Source organism: Cygnus atratus, chromosome 14, assembly GCF_013377495.2.
Source record: "Cygnus atratus isolate AKBS03 ecotype Queensland, Australia chromosome 14, CAtr_DNAZoo_HiC_assembly, whole genome shotgun sequence".
Classification (NCBI taxonomy): Eukaryota; Metazoa; Chordata; class Aves; order Anseriformes; family Anatidae; genus Cygnus; species Cygnus atratus.
This window is the reverse complement of record NC_066375.1, coordinates 20,065,200-20,083,566: the sequence shown is the minus strand read 5'-3', so window position 1 is coordinate 20,083,566 and position 18,367 is coordinate 20,065,200. Positions and strand designations below refer to the sequence as shown.

Below are 18,367 nucleotides of genomic sequence, written 5' to 3'. Positions count from 1 at the left end.
CTTCCGAGCCGCATGGAAGGAGTTTTCGCTGAGGGCTCCCATGCCAGCTGCTTAAAAAACCCCAGCTGGCAGCACGGGGGTCCCAGTGGTGGGTTATAATGTGATGGCAGAAGGAGGTGGCCGCAGCCATGTCCCCACAGCGCTGGCAGGTGTGGGGTGGCAGGTAGGTGCCCGCGGGGGCTCCGGGATGGGGCTGGGGTGGGCAGGGGCAGTGGGCAGGAGGCAGGGGATGGCACGGCTCCTCCAGCATCCCCTCTGCAAAGCATGGGACCCTCATTCCCTCTGGTGGGGTGTCTCCAGGGCCATGGGCAGGGTGCCCCCACCCCGTGTGTGTGCACACAGGACTGCAAACCCAGAGCTGTGCCTGAGAAGGGGAGGGAGGTGAACGGAGCATGGCCATGGGAAATTCACCATGCTCGGAGGTGGTGAGGAGTGGCTGGAGCTGCATCGGTGCTGCAGGGTCCTCAGCAAAGGGGTGCCCAAAGTCAGCCCCGTGCCGGCACTGGGAAGGGGTGCACGGCGGGGCGGAGGGCTCTCCCGGCCATCTGGAGGCTGAGCTGGAGAAGGAAATGCTTTTTGATCCGGGAACATCTGGGATGGAAAAAACTGGAAGTCAGCGGTGAGCCCAGGCAGGGCTGGCTCCAGTGAGGAAAGCGGTCCCAGGCCGCTCGCCCTGCTGCGCTGCCCGGTGCTAGGGGGAGCGGGCTGCAGGCGCAGACAGGGCTCGCTGCCGGAGGCTTGCGGGGTGCTCAGACCACCCCACCCAGTGCTGACCGAGAGCACCCCACAAGCCGCAGCTGCAGGACCCTGCCAGCCCAGCCCGCGCTGCTGGCTCGCCTTGCCTGCCTTAATGCATCCCCCAGCCGGCGCTGCTGGCGCCTTCCCAAGCTGCAGAGTTTCCCCTGCTCCTCCGCAATCTGGGTGAATGGTTGCTGCGTCCTCGCCTCCCCGGTGCTGCAGTGGCGGCTGCCGAGCATGGTTGCAGCGTGGGAGCCTGCGGCAGAGCCACCAGGCTGGCCACCGGACTGGTGGTGAGGGCAGGGGATGCACGGCGGGCAATGGCCGGCCTGCTGTCCGTGTGAGGGGCGAGCAGATGGGCACAGCTTGGTCCTCAGCTGAGCAAAGCCTCCTCGATGCTCCCCAGGCCGTGCCCCATCTCTGCCCGCCGTGTGCCAAAACTCCAGACAAAAAGCACCGAGGTGCTCCTTGAAGCACACCGACTGGTTGCTCCGGTTCGCCTTTGGACATTTCTCTTCCAGGAGCCTTGCTTCCTCTCCCTGACCCGTCACCTTTCCTCTGTGCAGCCACCCTTGCCTCTCCTCGTCTCCTTCCCCACCACACCGATGGGGAAACTGAGGCAGGGAGTGGGGCTGGCACCCACCAAGCACCCCAGCCCCTGCAGCCGTCACCCCTGCAGTGCCTGGCTTGGGTGCGCGGGGCACTCGTTGCCTTCGTGCTGTTCCCTGCCTGCATCCCCTTGCAGTGGCAGTGTCCCCAGGCCTGCCCCAGCACGGGGCTATTCCTGCCCCAACCCCAGCATCCCAGCCCGCGGCACCATGCCCAAGGGCATTGCCATCGCCTCCCCGCTGCCGGCCGATGGGAGAGGAGTTAATTTCCAACAAACGCATGCACACGCCTCTGCCAAAGATTTCCCAAGCAGTTATCAGCAGGAATTTGGGGAAGGCTATGTCTAGACAGGCTGCAGCTCTGGGTGGCTCCTGGAAAGAGTGGCATTTCCCTCCATGCTTGTCAAGAGGCAGTCTGGAGATGATTAAGGGCTTTTTTTTTTCTTGCCTTTTTTTTTTTTTTTTTTTGCCTTTTCTTGGTCTCTCTTTCTTTTTTAACGGAGAATCTGCCTTGTTCCTGATCAGGATTTTCCGAGGCTTGTTCCTCCTCACTCTAGCAAAACCTGCCCTTGCCAGGGGCTCAGCATCTCGCTGCTGCCCTGCTCCAAGGGCTGGGCAGGGGGAACCGGGTGCCTTTGGGCGCCCGCGTTGTTGCCTGTAGAAGCTGGGGCCGTATCGACCCATAACGCCCGCCCACGGCGTGCTTCTCCTCCTGGCATGGCACGAGAGAGGCCCTGCCAGCCCAGGAATCATCCCCGAGGGCTGGGAACCCCACAGCGCTCACGGGGCCGGGGTCCTGGCGGGGGTACACTGGGGTGCTTGCAGTGCCCAGCGCCGCAACCCGCACCAGGAGAAGCAGCACGGGCTTGTCTGTGGGAGCCGCAATCAGATAGCAAGCGATGAGGCAAGAGGCTGGAAATCTGAGCTCTGGAGCCATTTCACCATCCTTTGACCTTGGCCGGCTGCACACACGCACACAGAGGAGAAGAGCAGAGCAGACCCTGCGTGGGGGGAGGCTCCCAGACGGGAAGCAGCCCCAGCACCCCTCCCGGGGCTGCGGGCCGGTGGGCGCCGGGGCAGCATTTGCTGCTGCCTCGCTCCGAGCCCTTTCGCCTACCCGGGGCTGTACACATCCACCGTGTAGCCCTCACCTCTGTGCCACCACTGCTCCCTCTGAGGCAGTGGAAACGTGCTGCTGCCCTGCTTGGGGATGTCCCCGCTGACATGGGGTCTGGCAGGGGAGCAGGGCCTCCTCCTCCTCTTCCTGCCCCATCCCAGCCGTGCAGGGGGGTCACTGGCCGGGAGGTGTAGGTGCAGTGCTGGCCCATCTCCCCGGGCGCCTCTGGCCCTTTGGCTTGGGAAAGGGACAGCACGTGCTGGCTGGTGTGGCACGGCCACGGGGACTACGGGGAGGGCTGAGTTCTGACTCCGCGTTAGGGACATGGTTACTGGGGGGTGCCCAGGTTTTCCTGTCCCACACCCCTATCCCATAGGTGGGCTGGAAGCCCTGGGCTGCCCCCAGGGGTGGGGCAGAGACCCTTTCCCAGCAGCAGCAGCCACATCCCAGCCATGCACACACACACGCTGTGCAGCTGGCAGCGCATGGAGCTGGTGCAGCAGCACAAGGCCATGTTTGCGCCCTCACGGGCTCAGGATGCTTAGGGTGAGCACCTTCCTGCTGCCAGGTTTAGGCAAGGGACGGAGCCGCTTTGTGCTGGTGGAGGAGCTGGAGATGGTCACAGTGTCGTGGGGATGGAGATTGACATTTCTGGAAGCCTGGAGAGCCCCGGGGCCTGCGCTGTGCCCGCATTCAGGTGCCCGTGGTGTGCATGCCTGAGCCATGCAGGGGTACAGCCATGAAGGTGGTCCAGGCATGCGAGAGGCAGCGAGCTGCCCCAGCTCGGTTAGACATCATCGGGGCTCACCATTGCTGAGCACAGACGCGCTGCCTCCCCCAGCAACTGCCTCCTCAAGAGGGTTCAGCCCCAACTGCAGCGGTGCTGGGCTAGGGTGTGAGGGCTCCGTTAAGACACTTTCCCTGTGGCTGCAGGGCACTGGGACACCTCAGCGAAGCTGGGTTGGCAGCAAGGTCTGTGCCCTGACACTGTGGGGAGGGAATGCATCTGGGGCTCTGGGACCTGCTGTGCCTCGTGTGGGCTGATGCTGTGTGCTGGCCAACAGGTCACCTGGTGCTGTCTACGCACCAGCTCTGATTGCTGGTACAGGGGGAAATGTCCTTCTGCCAGCCTGGGCTTCTTACCTGTCTCCTTCATTGCAGCTTTGCCATTCTTTTTCTTCCCTGCCTCTCACCCTTATTTGATGGCTGCCCCGCTGAGCTGAACGCTCAGTGGTCTCACCCGCGGGGAAAGGCAGCTGTCCCCAGTGTCCCCCTGGCTGCAGCTTGCAGTGCACGGGGCCGTGAGTGCCACGGTGTGCTCCTCTGCTGTCTGTCGGGGGCTGTGGGCTCATTTTTGTCCCTTTGAGGACAGGCTCAGCATTTCCTTCGTGCTTCTCCTTTACCATGGTGATGGCTGCAGCTTCACCGGTGCTGCAAGGGGTGGAGCACAACCGCAGCACCCAGAGCCCTGCTGGAGGGACCCAAGCCCTGTGCAGGGATTTGCCTCCCACCGTGGCCATGGCACATGTGGGGACAGGCGTTCCCAGCCAGCCCTGCCTGCAGGTTCACACGGGACAGCCTGGCCACGTGGGGAGATGGTGCCCCGAGAACCAGACGTGAGTTAAATGCTGTGCTGGATCATCTCCTGTGCCTCGTCTCCTTCTTGCTGGGGACCCAGCCTATCTGGGGCATTTTCTTTCAGTGTTTAATGCCTCTTACTGACTCAGCTTGGAGGGGCTGGGAAAGCCAAGATGGGGCCTACTGGGGAGGTGATTTATGAACTGGGCTCCTCTGCTGTGCAGGATCTGCTGCACGCACACACACGCACTCCCCCTCTCCCTTGCTGGAGCAGAAATAAGATGATAAAGCCTTGATAAGCAGCCAGAAGTGCTGGCAGCCTAATGAGCTCTAGCCACAGCACGACCATGCCTCTGCCAGGAGGGACTTGGACCATGGCTCGCAAGGTCCCTGCCTTTCTGCTGGCTGCACCGTGCTCGCCTCGTGCGGAGTCCTACGGGGCCATGGTGCAGAGGAACATCCCCACGGCCACCCTGTCACCTCCTCCCGATGGCTCCAGGGATGGGCGAGGAGCAGAGCCCGGCTGGGCTGCGGGGCAGCGGGGGAACCACATGGCTGCTGGAGCCCCAGCCCCGCTCCTGCCTGCACCATCTGGGAGCCGTCCCTGCGGGGAGCTTTGCTCTGGGCTCCCGTCCCCTCGGAGGGCTGGAGGCCGGTGACGTGACAGCCTCTCCCCGCTGGGACCTCACCCCTGCACCGCTTCCTCCGGACCGGGAATGTGTCGTGTAAACAGCCCAGCAGGGCCAGCCCCCGGCCCGCTCCCACGCTCCAGCTGCCGCTGGGGTGACACCCGCTGGGCTCGCTCTGCCCCCCAAAATGCCTGTGCCCCAAAAAACGCCATCCTGCTGGCCTCGGCCAGGTGGGAGTGAGGGGGACAGGGCTGGGGGAGCCCCCCCATGCACAGGGAAATGGGGGGAGGCAGCGCTGAGAGGGAGGCAAGATAAGGCCGGGGGAGATGGTGGCTGGGCTGGAGGCAGCAGGAAGAGCTGAGGCCGTGGGAAAGGTGGTGGGGTCCGTGGGGAGGCCAGGCTCTTCCACAGCTGTGTGCCACCACGATCCCTTCTCCCACCGCTCCTGCCCTGCCAGAGGCTCCTTCTGCCCTGCCAGCCCAGTTCTGGTGTGGCCGGAGGGCTTTTGGTCCCTCTCCACAGCAGCCAGCACCAGAGGTTTGCAGGAGCCAGCACAGGACCCAGCAGAGCCCAGTGCTGCTGCTGTGGGGGCAAGAAGGGATTTTCCTGCTGCCAGGCCAGGATTAGGGGCCTGTCCCCTGCCTGCTGTCACAAACACAGAGATGTCACTTGCTTTTGCAGCATGGAGGTGACACGCTCGCCAGACACTGCTCCTGGCTCACCTTTCTGACATCCCCACTGGGCCACCACCCTGAGCCTCAACAGGGATGCAGAGACCCCAAATTAGGCTATTTTGGCCTCAGTCTGGCACCGGGAGAGGAGCTGCATGCCCAGGGAGAAGGAGCACAAACCAGTTGCATCCTTTCCCCTCTGCACCCATCTCCAGCTCTAAGACATGGGAAAAAAGCCCCCCAGACCTGCTCCTTTGTTCTCGGCATTGTAATTTATCCCAGCAAAACCCGCAGAGAAAGAGCAGCATCCCCCTGGGCCCCCTTGGCTCGCCCCCAGCATGGGAGATGAGGGCCGCCCGGGCTCCAAATCTGCCGATTTGTCCATAAAAGGGCAGGCATTTTGCAGCCCCGGCAGGAGGATGGGAAAGGAAAGGCACTGCTATTTATAGCTGAGCATCGGGACCTCGGCCTGAACCCAGGGTTAATCAGCCTGGGACCAGATTAGGATCTCCCTCAGCCCCTCCGTTTTCTCATAAACCTTTGATTTAATACCAGGCTGGCCAGGGAACGAGGGAGGAGGCCACTGGGGCTGGTGGGGGCCAGGATGGAGATGCTGCGCGAGCTGGTGCTCGGCAGGGCCCGGCTGGATGCCGTGCAGGACGGGTCTTCATGGGGGCTGCTGCCCGCTCATCTTGCAGAGCCCCCAAAAGCTGCATCCCCATGTGTGGCTTCGATTCCCATAGAGCTGAGTGAGCAAGAGCTGCCCACCTCTGTCCTCCCAGGGGGCACCAAGCATGGACCCTGCCTCAGGCAGCACTCGCCGGTGCCACCCAGCAGTATCTCGGCCAGCTGGAGGTGGCACCTGGGTGTTTTTGGGGCTGGAGATCATGGCTGGGTCCCCGGGTGGGCTCGGCTGGGACAGGGACAGAGCTCAGACCTGCGTGGCATGTGTGCCAGCGTCACCCAGCACCTTCTGTCCTCCCCAAGCAGGGGACAGACACAAAGCCCCTGCGGCAGCGCCATCCTGCTGGGCTTTTGGGATTCCCTCGGCAGAAAGCACAGGCTGAGGCAAGACTTGGGCTTGGGCCCTCACCGCTGGAGAAAGGAGGCTGGGGAATTTCAAGGAGGAAACAAATCCCAACTGTTATTAAAAAAGGACATTTCCTGCAGGAGCGGCTGTGCTGGAGAGGGGAAAGGGCGCTGTGTTGTAACCGCGGGGAGGGCCAGCGCTGGGACCGGCTCTGGCGCAGCCCAGTACCGCCACCGAGGAAGCAGGCGGCCGCCGGCGCTCGCCCGGCTGGGGATGCGGGGACACGGAGGCGAAGGCTGGAGGTGAGCGTGGCAGGAGCCAGGGCAGGACCCGCGGGTCCGGTGACACCGAGGCATCGCGAGCACTGCCCTGCATGGGCACCCTCTGGGGAGCGCCCGGCCGGGCAAGCGGTGGCAGCTGGTGGCACCCGCACGTTGGGGGCTCCATGGGTCCAGCCCCGGTGTGTCCTGTGGGCACGCAGCACATCCGTGCCATGCGAGCGAGGGGACGAGCAAAGTGGGGCTGGTAAAATTAATGAGCATGTGGTCATTATGCGGGGGCTGGGCTGTAAATCTCGTCCTGGGAGCTGCACGTAAACGTGCCCGGGCATTACAGGGAGGCTGAGATCGGTGGCTCCGAGCGTCCCAGCTGTCCCCGCAGCCACGCGGGGGGCACGGTGCTGCCAGGGGATGCCATGGGGCGGTGGCGAGGCTGGAGGTGGGACGATGCCCCCGCCTTGTGCATACTTGCTCCTGGCAGGGCTGAGTGCTTTACTTTGGCAACTTGGTTCGGAGAGGCTGAGCACAGGATGGCAGCCGCATGGCATATGGATGTGAGCCCCATTTCCCTGGGAAACTGGGCCAAAACGAGAGCAGAGACAAGGGGGGAAGGGCAGGCCTTGCAGCACCCTTTTTTTGGCTTTTGCTTTTTTGCCCCTCCTGAGGACAAGGAGGCTGTGATGAGGACAGAGCGGGGAGGACGAGGGCACCTCCCTCCCCCAGGCGAGCTCCCGGCAGATGTTTTGCTTCCCAGCGGTGGGATGCGCAGCCCAGTGCATTCCTTCCTGCACGTCTTCCCCCACTGCCACCTCCCTGGAGACGGCAGCTGAGGTCCCCAGCCCCATGCTGCGGGTGAAGAGAAGTCTCAGGCCTGGCTTTTCCCACCAAGATGGCCAGGGTGGTGGCGGCAGGCGGGGACGGGGCTGTCCCTAGACCCCATGTGGGGCTGGAGCAAGGCACCTCCGATGGCTACGTGGGGCTGGGGACGTTCCAGCTTGCTCACAGTAGAAGGGGACTTGTCCTGGGCCGCCAGAATTTGGGGAATGGGCAGCTTTGAGCAACCTTTGAGCTATGGAGCAGAGCACACTGGGCTGGGGCTGGGCAGAGGCTCCGTTCTGCAGCGCCAGCTGTCCACAGTGCCCAGCCAGTGGCCTTTTTGGCTGGTGGCTCACCAGCACTGCTAGGCTGGGGAAACCACGGTGTGAGCAGGGAGGCTCGGAACACTCTGGTCGTTGCAGGGTTTTGTGCGTGCACGGAGCTGCTGCTATTGCCTGGGGACCTCGTCATGCCGGTGGTGCCCTGTGGGTCTGGTTGTGTCCAGCTCCCAGGGGAGGGAGCACGAGGACGGGCTGGTGATGGGCAGCCAGAGGAGGAGTGCCCGGGGAGGCACCGCTGGGCACCCCCGGCTGGGCAGCACCGGGGTTGCTGCAGGGCTCGTGGCATGACCTGCGGCTGCACCATGCCCACAGGGGATGCACGGCAGGGACAGGTCTCCGGGTGCCTGACCCCCTGCTCCTTCACACCAGACCTGAGCCCCTGGTCGGGGCACTGTGCCGGAGCCCCACCTAGACCCTGCTTCAGTGCCTTGGGGGTGCCAGGGACCTGAGGGGTGCCCCAGGGCTCACTGCCCCGCACAGCCCTGCCTGCAGCCCCTGGGAACTCACGGCCACGCTGACTGCCACCTTCTGTCTTTCACAGGGACATGGTCCTCACTGGAGCTGCTGGAGGTGCACCAGGACTGTACACCCCCCGGACAGCAAGAGCCAGGCAAAGCCAGCGTGCCAGCACAAAGCCGGCAGCCCCCACGAGCAAACCAGCACCATCCCCAGCTCCCACCACCCGGCGTGCAGGAGGGCTGGTTCCTGGGGCATGGGGAAGTGCTGAGCCAGGCATTGCTCCTTTGTGAAAAGGCACTGCACCGCTTTGCAGGGAGGTGCTCATGGGGTGTGCATGGCACTGGGCGTGCAGGAGGCTGGGGACGGGGCTGAGGCTGGGCTCTGCCATGGTGCAGGGCAGGGAGGCAGCAAGAGGAGGCCTGCAGGCAGCCCTGCCCCGCGGTGCTGAGCCCCCTGTGGCTGTTCCCACACTTGGCCAGGGCTCAGGGCCCGCCTGGCCGGGGCTGGGAGCAGGGATAACCTGGGCCGGTGGAGGCTGCTCCCAAACCTACCTCCTGGGTGACTCACGCCGTGACATGGGCACCAAGTCTGGGGCACCGTCGGGCTCTCCCCTTTCTCTCCTCCCAGGAAACCCGGGGACGGCAGGTTGGGGTCCTGGCACAGGCGTTGGGCTCTTTGTGCCCCGGTTCCTGGCCAGGCACAGCCACCCCCGGGGGCCGGGGGGGGCCAGTGCCGGATGCCGGGGGCCGCACCGGAGCCGCGCCATCTGCTTCTCGTCAGGCTGCCGGGAGCACCGTGGCTGCCGGGGCCCGGCAGCGGGACGCTGCGGTGATGGATGGTCTGTTTATCATGGCTCAGCTCTGCTCAGGATGTTAGTGCTTGCCTGCAAAAGATATTTCTGGGCTTGGCCGCTCCCTCCATCCTCCCCCTCCTCCTGCTCCCCCTAGACCCTCTCCCTTGGGGCCGCAGTGAGGGAGCAGGGGGTGAGCAGGGGGTGAGTAGGGGGTGTCCCTCGTGCAGCCCCTGGCCTGCGTCTGAGCTCCCGGAGCTGGGGTGAAGCCTTCCTGCAGGTGCTGATGGGGACAGGGATGGAGACAGGGATGGGAAAGACCGTGGGGCTTTCACATGCTTCTCATCCCCTGGTGCCTGAGCTGGGGTGGGACTGGCTCTGGGAGCAGCATCCTGGGATGGGAAGGGGCAGAGGTCAGGGAGAGAAGCACTGTGCTGGACCCCCCATCCCCACACTGTCCTGGGGGTGTCCTGGCCCTGCTGAGGAGCAGTCCTGCATCCTGGAACCATCCCAGCAGCCACATCCCTGTGCTTTGGGACCCCCAGCAGCGACACCCCAGTGCTGGATCCAGGTCCTGGGTCCCTCAGAAGCACCCTTGGGATGCACAGACACCAGTTTCCAGCCCTTCTCCCAGCACGGAAGTTTATCTCAGCCCATGCTGCAGCCTACCCGGCCATGCCCTCCCACCTCACCAAGCCCCCAGCCCCTGTCCATCCCTGCAGCCATGAAGTCTGTCTGTCCAGCAGAGCAGCCACACAGCCGTGCCATGGCACAACTTGCAGCGAGGCAGCGAGCGCGGCCACGGGCTCCTCCATGTCTCCCAGCCCAAGGTGCAGTGCTGCATCTCTGGTCAATTGGGAGTCTGAGATGAAGCACTGTAGCTCGGGAAGGGAGGAACTGTGCCCTGGGACCCCCGACACCCCCCGGACCACGGCCTGCCGCAAGGACCGATGGAAGCAGATGGATGCGCAGCGGGATGGGAGCACAGCTCGTGGCTGGGGGGCAGGCTCCGGAGGGGCTTCTCAGGGCATAGGATGGGAGCAGGACTGATGGTAGGGGTCTGCCCCCTCCATCCTGCCAGTCTCTAGGGCCAGGTTCCCACCACCAAGGGAGCGGGGAGTTCTTCCAGACATGCTTTGGATGCAGCCCCATAGTCTCCTGGCTGGTAGGGGAGCAGAGGGGAGGGTGCCTGCGGGCAGCCAGCATGTCTCCAGGAGACCCAGAAGGATGCTGAGCCCCCAGAAGGATGCTGAGCCCCAGCTATGGGGAAGGGCTCATCCCACAGCTCCACACCCCTGCAAGGGGAAGGGGAAGAGGAGGAGCCCACAAAAAGCACTGACGGTTCTGGAGGTTTCTCCTTTGGCTGAGGGACCCCCCCTGTGTCTGCTCAGGACCCCCAGCCCGGCACTGGGCACCAGCAGGGAGGTGGCACAGAAGGGTGGGGGGCCATGCGTGGTGGAGGTGCTGCGGGGGGACAACGGGGATGTGGCAGCTGCCGGAGGAGGGGACATGCAGGGCAGGGACTGGGGGAGAGCTGCGGCCGCCGTGCTCTCAGGGTCCAGTTTTCCCAGGAATCCCTTAGGCGTTCTGTTGGGGATTCCTGGAAATACTGTTCTTGGGGCCATGGCTCTGCATCAGGAGATGGCCCGACCCCGAGGGGAGCCACGGCATCTGGAGGAGCCAGGGACAAGGTATGGGGTCATGCCTGGGGGCTGGGAGTGGGGGTGGGAACCCAACAGATGTGGGGCAGCACACAGCCCAGCCCAGGAAATCCCAATCCCCAAAGACCGGGGGATGACGGATGTCCCCTTGGGTCACAGCCCCCTGCGAGAGAACACCGCTGGTGGCCTTTCACCCTGCTTCTGCCCTTCGGTGCCCTCCTGGAGGGGTGGGTCTCAGCAGGCCCACGTGCATGTCACCTCGCCACCCTTGCGCCAATAAAGGTCTCAGCTCCAAGTGACTCTCCTGGCCGTCTCTTCGGGGCTGGTAGCAGCGCGGGGCACACTGCGCTCTGGAGTCACGCTCTCGCGAAGGGAAGGATGCATCCTGCAGGCATGGGATGGAGGCAGAGGAAGGGGACAGATATGGCAGGCAGCAGCAGGCAGCAGCAGGCAGCAGCAGGCAGCAGCAGGCAGCCTGGCCAGGCAGGGACAGCAGGTGGCAGTGCTGCCTCGGCTGCAGCAGGCAGGGCTGTGCTGCCCTCCCTGCCTGCGCTGCAGGGGCTGGGGCTGCCCCCCCCTTCTACCCTCACCCCACGCAGCAGCAGAACTATCCCCACGCCACCAGAGAGGCAGCCGGTGTCCCCTTCCCCATGCCCACAGGGGTCACAGGTCCCCCACAGTCCCCTCTCCCTGCCAGCCCTGAGATGCCCGCGTCAGCAGTGGGATGTTCATCAGCACCCAAACCCATCACCGGGGTGCCCCCCATGTCCCCCTCATCCCCTGCCTGCTGCTCGGCCTCTTCCCAAGGGCACCATCCCACACAGTCCCCTACCGTGTCCCCAGCACTGCAGCCTGGTCCCTGCTGTGTCCCCTGCACCCACCAAGATAGCACCCCCTCTCCTGGGGGCACCCCAAAACCCTCACCCTGCTCCAGGAAGGACACGGCTGGGGAAACCCGTCCCCCATGGGAAGGAAAAGTGGAAATCACAAAAACCTTCCTGGAAATTCCGAATTGAAACCCAAACTGTTCCCACCCCCCCCCCTCCCCCCCGCTTTCCCTGCAACAGCACTTTTGGTTTGGGGTGGCTCCAAGTGCTCTGTTTCAAGCATTTCCAAGCAGTTTGTTTGGATCCCAGCTGGGTGAGGGGGGTTAAATGGCATGCAGTTGCAGGCTGGAAAGCCTCTTCTCTCTCACACACACACAAATTAAAAAAATACGGCACTTCGTTCAGGAAATGCCAACTCAGAGAGTTTTGATTGTTTCCTCCTTTCTTTCTCCACCTTTTTTTTCAGCCAGAAAAATGTATCAAAGCTGACCCTGCCCGTGAGAGAAATTTGCTTTGGACAATATTGGCAATCCTTGGCCAAAAAGAGCCGTTTCACTGAGAATCCCCAACCTGCCCCCAGCCTGCCAGCAAACCAGCTGCCCCAGCAGCTGTGGAGGAACAGCAATCTCCTCCTCACTAATAAATCAGGGCTGGGTTTCGTCTCCCCACATTTCGTGACCACCTTTCATCCCACGCTGTGGCAAAGCCTACCTGCCTTACTGCCCTGTGGCCGGGGCGGAGGGTGCAGGCCCTGCGCTCAGCACATCTCCCCGCGCTCAGCACATCTCCCCGTGGTGCCGCCTTGGGCTCCCCCAACCCGTGCAGGGGCTGCCGGCAGCTCTGCGCACACAGCCCAAAGCGCTGACCCGTTTCCCAGATAGGGAAACTGAGGCACGGCTCCCCTGCAGTGCCTAAAGAGCATTCCAGGGTCCCGTGGCAGTGCAGGGACATTTTGAGATGTAGTTTGGGTTTGTCCTTTCCTGCCAGCCCCTGTGGGAGCAGTATAGGGCCCGGTGCTGAGGCCACGCTATCACCAGCACCCCACGCTGAGTCAGCCCGGCTCCTGCAGCGCACCGCGACCGAGGGCGGCTCCCCCTGGGACTTTCTCCCAGCTGCTATGCCACCGAAATGAGAATATCCACCTCTCCCCGCTCCACCCCGCCATGCCGGCTTGGCAAAGGCTGCGCTCAAACACCAAACACCCGGATGGGAACGCGCTGCCTCGTGCTGGCACGTGGGGCCGGGGCTCTGGGAGGAGTGCAGCCACCACGGGGGTCCCAACGCTGTCACAGTGGGAAGGTGACAAGTCCTGGTGGGAATGGCAGGGGGGGGGCTTTGCAGGGCTCCCACTGCACAGTCCACCCGGCTCCATTAATGCAGCATCTCGTCAAGCTTTGGGGGGCTCAGCCCCACCTCCCCACCCAACAGAGGGCTTTCCAGGGCTTCGGCAGGTCCCCGGCACAAGCCATGCTCCCTGATAATGACCACGGGGGAAGCCACACCTGCCCCTATCCGACGTTAGTCACAGGCATTGCACACTCCGTGCCTTGGTCTCCCCACTGGCAAGGCAACATCGGCACTGAGTCACGGGGAGCTGGGAGCAGCAGGAGCAGGATGCAGCAGGAGGGCTGAGCAGGGTGCAGGGCTGCTGCCCTGGGGCTCGCAGGCAGCCACCCTTTTTTCTCCCTCCCTCCTCACAGGACCAGCCCACCTTCAGGACCTAGCAGGGCTCCCAGGGACATCCCAGCAGCAGCTCCGGGGAGGCGAGGCTGAGCTGCCACACTCCCTTTTTTGGGCAGCTTTCTTTTCCCTCTGCCCCCTCCAAGATTCCCACAAAGTCATTGTCTTTGCAGCAGCTCAGCAGCTGTAAATCCTCCCGTGCCTGCAGGGAGACTCCAGTTGTGCTTTCCTGCCTCCTCTCCATCTCCTTTGGAGCCATGCATGCTGTGCCACAACCCAACCCCCCCAAAAAATATTAGGGGGGTCTTTGGCTGCCTCTCTAGAGCAAGAGGCAGTGAGCTGGAAGCCAAACCCCAGCCTCTGGCCCTATATGCCCAGGCTGGGGTCACAGCCTCGCTGCCCACCCCATCCCACCCGAGGCACCCAGGCGGTGCAGGGACCCTGGTTGATGCTGAGGCCGTCACATCAGCAGCCCGGCCGTGCCCCTCCTGCCCCAGCACCCACCAGTGGGGCCACAGAGAAGTGTCCCAGCGCTTCCCCAACAGGCAGCAGCAATCAGCTTAAACCTAATCCCCTGTCCTGCGCTAGCCCCTGGGCAGGGGGGCTGATGGCAGCCGCCCCGCAGGCCCCCGGGGCAGCACCCGCCGCACTTTCATCTGCTGCCAAGCTCCAAAGGGAAGCGGGGGGATATCAAGGGGGGGGAGCGATGGGCGCTCCCCTCCCCCGGCTCCCACGGTACGACCCTGCCCCGGTGCTAGCCAGGCACCCTTGGTCACCCCCGCGCTGGGCAGCGTGGCCCTGGTGACACCAGCACTGCAACTCACGTCCCACCGAGGAGCCCTGAGCTGGGAAGGTCTCACAGGATGAGGGCTTTTCACACAGCAGATTTGCAGAGATCAGTGTGGCTGTGGGGAGGCGGTGGTGTGTAGGCACCCACATGTGAGCTCACGGAAGCAGGACGAGCAACTGAGCCCGGCTGCACCCCTGAGAGCCCTCCTGGTGCTTGGGAAGCTGGAGGGGAGCAGGTGTAGGGGGGCGACGGGCACAAGAGGCATGGAGGGGGTACAAACACGCTGTGGGATGCAGGCCCCGGCCGCAGAGCTCAGCCCGCTCCCAGCCCAGGCTCGCAGCCGCCCGCCTGGCCCCGCTGACTCAGCGCCCATGCGGCCCCGCCACGCTTTCCCAGTCTGCCCGGTGCCTGAGCAGCCGCCATGCCACGCGGGAGGGTGCCGGGTCAGCAGGGGAGGAGTGCTGGGGCGCAGCACCGATGGAGCGGCAGTCTCCCCACTGCTGGCTGGGGAACGCCACGCTGGCTTCATGCAGGATGCAGCACCAAACCCTGCTCCTGTCCCTTACTGCATGCTTGAAGGGGTTTTGCTGGCACCCCCTTGGCACTCCGCACCCCCTGGCCCTGGGAGCAGACCTGGTGGCGCGTAGAGGCCGTGCCCAGCCCTGCCCCGAGGTGGGAGGCACGGCCGTGCACGCTCAGCCCGACGCAACGCCCGAAAGCCCCTCCGTCAGCAACTCGCAGCCATCCCCACCCCGGCGAACAGGCCCAGCAGCTCCAAACCTGCTCGGCGGGATTGGCTTGCCCTGCTCCGCTCCCACCCCAGGCACCTGAGGCTGGTGGCAGCCTGGGAAAGCAACACGCACCCAGGAGGGCAAGGGTGGTGGCGGCTCCACAGTGGGTTCCCACCTCTGATCCCTCCTCTCCGAGTCCCCCAGGGGCTGGGGCCAGGGGCCAGCTTTGATCCTCCCATGTAGGGCTGCAGTGCTGCCCCGCGGGACTCCAGCAGCTCCCTGCCCCCCTCCCCAGCTCTGAGCACCTTGGGGGCTGCTGAGAACCAGCATTAGCTCAAGGCACACCTCGACCTGGGCTCCGGCTTTATTGGAGTGCTGAGCTGGGGCACCGAGTCCCAGCATAGCATTAACCCCCACCCAGGATTGACCCAGGCCAAGAACCAGCTTCTCGCAGCACGGGGCTGCTCAGACCGCTCTGCACCAGCCCCAAGCAGGCCGATGGCAGCAGGAAAACGGCCAGCCCCAGCCTCCCCACGCTCCCAGCTGGACTTTGGAGCCAGCCCAGGCATCTCCATGGCGCCAGCGGTGAGGGGCTAAGCAACACGGGCTTGGCAAGTGCAGCCCAGGCAAAGGAGGGGGAACAGGGTGAGCTCCCCACCTGGCTCAGCTGCAGCTGGGCGCCCCATGGCTGCCCCTGTTTGTGTGGTGACAGGAGGGAACACCAAGCACTGGTGGGACACGCTCCCGCTTGCCGTGCTCAGGCATCCCCTTACAGACAGGGCACTGCTGGGGGCTGTGGTGACAATGTGCCTCCCGGGGAGGTGAAGGGCAAAGCTGTCCCCTCCCCTGATGCTTTGAGGGGAACCGCAGCCATGGGTGCCACTCCCTGGGGGGTGAGAGGAGCTGATGTTTCCTTTTGGGGTCTGGGGGGATGGAAGGGAGAGGAGAGGAGCTGAAGGAATTAACATAGGAATACCCAGACCACGTTTCCACCCAGAGCACGTTTCCCCCTCTGCAGCCCACCCCCCTGCAAGCAGGCAGTCACCCTTCCCTCCCTCCCACACAGCCACCCCAAACCAGACTCTTGCTGTTGCTGTCTCCTCCTTGCAGCCAAGCAAGGGCCAGCCTTTGACAAGCCGCAGCAGCCAGCCCGGCCCTGCCTGGCCCTCCTCGGCTTCACACAGCATTAAGCAGGGCGCTGGAGCTGCAGCAGCCAGCAGGGATGAATTTCATCACCCAGCCTCGCAGCTCCTCCGGGGGTCTGTCCAGCCTGGAAGGACGAGGAGGAACAGAGCAACTTTGTACTTGCCCTCAATTAAGGAGTGACCTACTTAGGGGAAATCTGGGCTAAGTGGGATGAAGGGAGCTGTAGAGGGCTGCTGTTAGTGGCACAGCCCTGGAGAGGATCAGCCGCAGAGCTGCAGTTTGGCATGGGACAGAGAAGCCTGTTCTGAGCACTGTAAGTAATCCCCTAAAACTTCCTGTAGCTGGGGAGAAAAACACAATCTGGAAACGGCCTCATGCTACTGGACACTTCTCTTGCAAAGACAGAGGATGGGGCAGAACTTGGCTCATACGCGCTGAGACAAGTACAAGCACAGGCCTGAAGCTCAGGCAGCACTCACAGCCCTACTGGCAGGGCTTGGCCCTGCTGCCCCCTTACAACCTGCCATCTTCGGTGCAGTGATGGCCCCAAAGGCTCTGTCAGCACCCTTCAGGCCTCTGCGACAAAGGATGAAGCCTTGCGGCCTGGTGCTCCACAGAGCATTGCTCCTAGAGGCCTGGCCTAGGCTCTTTTTTTTGGCTAGGCCTGTCTTCCTCCCCTCACTCCTGCCTGGGAAAGACACCAGTGAAGCCCCCAGGGGAGAAATCAGCACTTCCACCGCTTGTCCCGTGGGCCCTGCTCCCTTCCTCCAGCTCCCGTACCAGGGGACATCCCCCTCCGCCAGCCAGGGCTCCAAAGTGCTCAGCACCACCCAGGAGCAGGGTGGAGAGGAGGGAAGGGGCAGCCAATGCAGCAGGAACAGGGGGCAAGAGGCCACGGTGACAGCCACGTCCAGCCCTCATTTCCCCCCCTGCACACAGTGAGGAGGGGAGCGGGGCTGGAGCCGCCCTGCAGGACAGGCGCGAGCGCTCCCCTGGGACAGCAGAGCTGGAAGAGGTGCTGGCCTGATGAAATGCTGCCAAGAGCAGGAGCAGTGTTTCAACTCGATGGCAGCTTGGAAAGGTAGGCGTTGGTCCTGCCTAGCAACCATGTTAAGCCAGCAGCGCTCATCTACCAGGACACGCGGGGCGGGCGTGCAGCTGGCTCAGGAAGGTGCCACCTGCACCAGCAGGCTCCTTGCCTGCGGGGCAGAGCCCAGGGCCCAGACTCAGCACCCATGGCCTTCGAGCCCCTCTTATAAGCCAAAGCACTTCCCGTACTGCTCTCAGCTTTCCATCAGCGACACCTCCATACTCCAGGCATCAGGCAGAGGCAGGCTAACTGCTTGGGATTACCTTGCTCCTGTTGATGCAAGCTGGAGCAAGGAGCTTAGTCCCTGCTCAGCTCCCCCTGAAAGAGAAGCTGTGTTATTTCCCCAGCTACACTGCAGGGCTCCAGGAATGGAGCGGGCTGCTTTGAGAGGGCAGCCAGACCAAGCTGTTACCCAGCAGAGGTCTCTTTCAAAGACTTCATTCTGAAGCTACGTGCAAAGCACCACAGACACATGGCTCTGCAGCAGGTTAGCCGAGCAGGCACAGACATGGCTGGGCAGAGGAAGCAGCCCCCTGGCCCAGACCATGCTCCAACCCATTCCCATCTCACTAAGGAGCTCTCGTAGCAGGGCTGTGAAAGCACCAGCTGGCCTCCAGCCTCACCAGCCTCACCACAGCCTCACCCACAGCAGGGGAAGAACCAGGGAGCAGGGAACATGGGTGAACCCAATGACTGCAGAACAGGCACGCAGGTCTCCGGAGCAGGGCAAAACCCTGAAGACGCCAAGAGTCAGCTGCGGGGCAGCTGGAAAGCTGTCAGAGGTGACATGGAGCTGGTTCAGCCTTTAGCTCTGAGGATGTTGGCTGAGAGGCTGAGATCAGGACTTCAGCCCCAACTCTTGATTACTGTGGCAAGATCAAAAGCAGTCACAATCCACAGGGGAGGCTGCCCTGCTCTCCCAGAAGGGGGATTTGGGTATGAGTTCTTTCCTGGAAAGTGTTCCCTGGGGTTTAGGATTCCCTCTTATCCCAAAAATCTCCCCTTGCAACTTGGATCCCAAGTACCCCACATTCCCCCCATGGCTCATGCACATTAACAAGCACTAGCAGCTGGCAAGCTATTTAGAGGAGCGGGACTGCTCCCGGCCCTTAACTAGACACGCACTGGTTTCCTCACCCCACTGCCCTGCCAGCACTGGGGCCGACAGCCCCACCACGGCACGGTGCATGCCATCGGCTTCATGGAGCACACAGCAGGCACTGCAGCACGCCCAGGAAGAACTGAGCTCATCTCTGCCCGATTGTTCTACTATCTTGGCATTTAAACTTCGTCTTTGAGGTTACAGCGGGCAGACAAGCTGCCGTGAACGGACTGTGTGATACGTACCCGTGCCAAAGGGACGCTGCAGCTCCAGAACCCTCCTGCG

The 18,367-nt window shown here is 63.4% G+C and overlaps 1 long non-coding RNA gene across 1 annotated transcript; it reads left to right on the top strand.

Moving 5' to 3' along the window:
* Positions 1 to 11,011, top strand: LOC118256725 (uncharacterized). The gene is made up of 3 exons (XR_004781308.2): positions 1 to 163; positions 6,512 to 6,673; positions 8,348 to 11,011. It is a non-coding gene; the product is annotated as an uncharacterized LOC118256725 (long non-coding RNA).
* Positions 11,012 to 18,367: the final 7,356 nt, after the last annotated feature.